This window comes from Physeter macrocephalus, chromosome 1 (assembly GCF_002837175.3).
Source record: "Physeter macrocephalus isolate SW-GA chromosome 1, ASM283717v5, whole genome shotgun sequence".
Lineage (NCBI taxonomy): Eukaryota > Metazoa > Chordata > Mammalia > Artiodactyla > Physeteridae > Physeter > Physeter macrocephalus.
The window spans coordinates 22,674,624-22,679,877 of NC_041214.2; the positions used below are offsets into that span (position 1 = coordinate 22,674,624).

A 5,254-nucleotide genomic window follows, 5' to 3' on the forward strand; every position below is an offset into this window, starting at 1 on the left:
ATATATATATATATATATGAATGGACTAAGAAGGACACCTCAGGATTTTGTGATTAAATCCATTGGAAAACATTGACTTAGACTTTTAACCTTTTATTTAACCTTTTATTCCATAAATAGCTGGTTGTAAGTGGCTTATTATTATGTGTATATATATTTAAGTTATATCTAAATTCAGGGTTGACTAATGTTGAACAATCACTCTACCAGTCAGCACCCCAGTGTGGAACAGAATTCCATTCACATAGTTCTGCTGAAGACTTTAATGAAAGAACTGCTTATAGAGTTGTGGGCAGCGACAAGGGACCAAAAGGTGAGATTGAGACAACCAAAGATAATCAACAATAGGAAGCGGTTACTACCCTTAGACCTGAAGAGACAAAGGGAGGGAGTAATGTACTGGTAAAGTAAAATCTGTACTGGAAATAAAGCTTTGCAAGGAAAGCCATGGATGAAGGGCCACTTCTTAGGGGCCACAGTCAAGAAGGGATACGGGCAATGCCAGAAAACATAGACCTGGTATATGTATGGGACAGTGGGGTTTGGGAGTGTGGTTATAGGAAAAGGAAATAGGAAAAAAAATCACCCCAATACCCCAAACTTTCTCCTTGCAGTCTTTGATCTCTTGTTCATGCTTCCTTTGGCCAAACCCACTAGAAGTCAGAAAACAAGAAACCTGGGAAATATACTTTATAAGGGTCCACTGCTTGAGGCACACAGCAAGACAGAAAGAGGGTGGAGAATGGATCTGGGAGGATAAGGAGAGAATGACCACTGCAATCTCAGACGTTAAGAATCACAGGTCTTTCCATTGACCCAGGCCAATAGAGAGATGATGGGTGAAAGCAAGCTTGACTAATGCAGAAGGAGGGCAGTGAATGACACCACCTCTGATACAGCCATTCTAGTCAGAAAAAATATGCTCTTAACACACACAGCGTGACTATCTGGGTATGGACTAATTGCTTCTGGTATTCTCTTTATTATTTGGGTGTAGATGGGAGAGGTTGCTATGAAGGAGATCCTGTTAGTAGCACAAAACTCAAAGATATGTTCCTGGGGAGAAAGCATGGTTTGGCAAGAAGACCGTTGTACTGAGAGTCAAGATACCCTGTTTTCTCACTTACTGGATATATAACCTGGCTACCTAACTTTTCAAAAATCAATTAACACTCCATAAATTGAAGAAGCTTGACTCTAAGAACCTCTGGTTTTGAAAGGTTATGAGTCTTTAGTCAGCCTCCCTCAAAATGCCCACCTCCTTCATTATTAGAAGATTAACCTCACAGAACATTAAAGTGATACAAGGTTTTTTGTTTTTGTTTTTGATTTAATTTTCCTAGACTTTGGTGCCATGTTAGATTCTCTTGCACTTTTCCTAGCATTTATCACCAAATTCTGAATTTTCTTCCTCTGATGTTTTATTCAGTTTTGCTCTTTCTCTTTCATTTTGCTTTGATCCAGGCCCTACCACTTCACAGCTGGAGCACTAAAGCAACCTCCTTATGGCCTGAACAACCCATTCTCCTTAAGTTGAATTGTTATAAAGAAAGAAAAATTGTTAATGGATTCTTCATAGAGTAGGATGGATTGTTCACAATGGGGTTCAGCGTATGGCTGCCCCAAGATGTGACACTCTAGCATGCATATTATTTTGAGCTGAGAAAAATCAAGGCCCCAAATTCTCAGCAAGAACTATTGAAATTCCCCCTTATTGCCTAAAATAATTTAATATAGGAGACCTGTCCTAGGAAGGAGCTATCACCAGAGATAACTTGGTAAACTATGGACTAGGTGTGGTAGAGATAGGGAGAAACCTAGGAAGGCCCCTTTGATCAAATTCCTCTCTCTGTCCCATTGCTTCTGAATGGCCTGTTACTGAACAGAACTCAGGTCCCCACTCCTGCTGTTCAGCAAAGCCAATCTACTGACACTAGGTTGTGCTGAAGGAAAGTACAGCATTTATTGCAGGGCGCCAAGCAAGGAGAATGGGCACCTGGTGCTCAGAAGACACAAACTCCCTGATGGCTTTCAGGCAGGGGCTTTTAAAGACTGTTTTAGGGGAGAGGGTTGTAAGATGCGTGACCAACGCGTGGACGATTTTCTGATTGGTTGGTGGTGAGGTAGCAGGGTGGTGTTTCGGGAAACTCAACCATCAATCTTCTGACTCCAACCTAAGGTCTATGTGTTTGAGGTCAGCAGTTTTCACCTGGTGAGGTTCTGGTTTCTGTAAAAACAACTTAAGACTGTGTATCAGACATTGTTATCCGTTTTTCTCAAGGACTGCATAAATTCTCTCCTTCTTGGTTTGATTGCCTCTTCTTTGCTCCCATTTCTGCTCCTTCTTAAATGATTAACTGCTTGAGTCTGTTCTTTGGAACTCAGGGAGTCCTAGGAGACTAAAGCTTTTCCTACAAACAAGAGGCAGGGACACAAAGGGGCTTTTATATCCAGCCCCCCCACACACACCTCCCCCCAGCCAGGGTCCTGCTGTGTTTCAGTTCCCCGCTTTCTTTCATACTCCTCAGTCCTGAGAAACAGGGGTGGGACAAGAAATGGAATAAAGTTGTGGATAGAGAGGTTAATTATAAACTTGGCAGGGAAACTTGGTTTTGGGAGGACTGGGTTTCAGGCCCAGGAAACATTTGTTTACCAAACATTGACTCTTTTTATCTTCTTGTGAATTACCTTACTTCCTTTTGAAGGCTCAGACCCCTACCTCCTTTTCCTGAGCCCAGAATAATATAATACCTCAACTTGCCTTGCTCTCTTTGGAATTCTTTATACTCATGTGTATTCCCCATGCACAGGTAATACATTTTATTTTATCCTGTTAATCTGTCTTATGTTATTTTAATTGCCAGTCAAAAGAACTAAGAAGGGAAAGAGGGAAAATGTCCCCTTCCACACAGTCACAAAGTAAACAGAGATGAACTAAAATACCCGTATTTTGATTTAAATCCAACAAATCTTTATCAAGTATATACTGTTGTACTTAACATTATATTATATGCTGAGGATGAAACAATGAAAGACATTGAACCTGTCCTCAGAGGGCCCCACAGTTTAGATTTTAGCTGTTGAAAATATATAATGGGAGCAGTGTGTTTCTTTCGTAAAATGTTAATTTTGTTTAAATATAATTTTTTAAAGGTGAAACCATGACTCTTACAAAATATAAAAGGAACAAATGTTGGAGGTTTTACTTACTTTGTTAATTAATGAGGTGTTATGGACTGAGTGGTGCCCTCCAAAAAGATGTTGAAGTCCTAACTCCCTGTAACTGTGAATATGACCTTATTTGGAAATAGGGTCTTGGCTGATATAATTGAATTAAGAGGAGGTCATCCTGGATTAGAGTGGGCCTTTAATCAAATGACTGGTCTCTTTAAAAGCAGGCCATGTGAAGACATAGGAACATAGGGACCCTGTGGAAAAGGCCATGTAACTATGCAGGACAGAGTTGGAGTGGTGCAGCTGCAAGGTAAGGAAGGCCAAGTATTGCCAGCATCCACCAGAAGCTCGGAAGAGGTAAGGAAGAGACACCCCCAGAGCCTTCAGAGAGAGCATGGCCCTGCTGACACCTTGATTTCAAACTTCTACCTTCTAAAATGTGAGAGAATAAATTTCTGTTGATTTAAGCTATCAAGATTATGGTACTTCATTGCAGCAGCTCTAAAAAAAAAACAATGCGTAAGAGTAAACTACTAACTGATTCAAAGGAGACTATAAAGAGCCCATATGTCTATTTAAGCAATGAGCAATGCTGAAAGTAACTTTTTAAATAGATATAAAAGTTGCAGATCACTACAGACTAGGATAAGCCCAAGGGTGTGGTAGACACCATAACAAACCCTAGAATAAGATGTTGAAATGTTGTCATTTCAACATCTTTCACAATTTAATCAAAATCAGAAAATCGATGAATGATAAATTACTAGTTACTCATTTGAAATACATTTCTGTGTTGAAAGATTTATCCCCCTTTTGGTTTTTTCAGTCCTCAGTACTTCTTATTTGGTTACATTTTTATTGTAACAATTTTCTTACTAAAAGGTTTTAGCAGGGAAATTGCATTTGCATATATCTTTTCTCAGATATGCAATGGGGCCCTATACCCTAGAACATTCTGTTCACGGTTGATTTTAATCTGCTTTACATTTGTGCTCTATCTTCCAAGTTTATCTCTTGCTTTTCCTAAGCAATCTTTCAGCCTTACAAGGAACGATGGATCTTAAGGAAAACATTCATTCGATGCTCTGTGCATAAATTCTCAGAAGGCGCTCCCTTCTTCCTCGTGTCCATCTATCTGGATATTACTCAATCTTCAGGGTAACTTCCTAGCCCCCTCTTTTCCACCTGAGTTCTGAATACTCCAGCTTGCTCTCAGCTTCCACTGAATTTTTGTCAGCTACTGAGATGAACATTTCCTTGTTTTCTGATCATTTCATGTCTTTTAATTTCATCTTTTTAACCATATGGGGCATACTCTGGCAAGGCCAGAACTGTGCGTTTGCAAACACAATAATTTTGAAATTGAATTTGAGTGCCTTTAAGAGGAGCACACCCTCTCTCCCTTTCCTGCAGCTCTCACCCATACCGTATCGTTACACATCTGGGCATTAATCCTATGTGCTCCCTTTCTGGAGCCAAAGGCATTTGATTTCCATACCTTGTTACAGAGACTGAAGAATACCAGCTACTTGTTATCAGGAGTCTTGATTTCTACTATGCCTATATCCTTTGTGCAGTCCTTGACTCAGCTGTGCATGTAGATGTGTTTACATATGGATTTATTCTGTTTATAAGTCAATCAAAATAAATTTTTAGGCCATGTGAAAAGCCAGTGATAATAGCATGAGTTCACATTTGTATATTCTTGAGCTTGCATGCCTCTGTATATGCATTTTCTCATTAAATTCTCAAAATTATCTGATGAGGTAGGAATTATTTTCTCTATTTTACAGATGGGAAAACTGAGTCTCAGATAAAGGAAATGCCTTACTAATCACACAGCCAATAAGCAGCAGGTCTGCTTTTTTTTTTTTTTTTTTTTTTCACATCATGTGAAGAAGTTCAACTAAATGTAAACTCACGCACATCCTTTTGCTTCTAGTGGAAAGAAAAATTGCATTTAAAAAATGCTGCAGGGGGCTTCCCTGGTGGCGCAGTGGTTGAGAGTCCGCCTGCCGATGCAGGGGACACGGGTTCGTGCCCCGGTCTGGGAGGATCCCACATGCCGCGGAGCGGCTGG

At 40.0% G+C, this 5,254-nt stretch overlaps 1 long non-coding RNA gene across 8 annotated transcripts in view; it reads left to right on the forward strand.

The window, feature by feature from the left end:
- Nucleotides 1–5,254, forward strand: part of LOC129392171 (uncharacterized) — a 119,602-nt gene that overhangs the window by 90,981 nt on the left and 23,367 nt on the right. Inside the window, exon 15 of one of the 8 annotated variants that reach the window (XR_008617561.1) lies at nt 3,396–5,013. The exons of 6 other annotated variants lie outside the window; for them this stretch is intronic. This is a non-coding gene — a long non-coding RNA (uncharacterized lncRNA). Of the gene's footprint in view, nt 1–3,395; nt 5,014–5,254 lie in introns of those variants that run through there. One more of the 8 variants, XR_008617563.1, reaches the window with a different exon arrangement.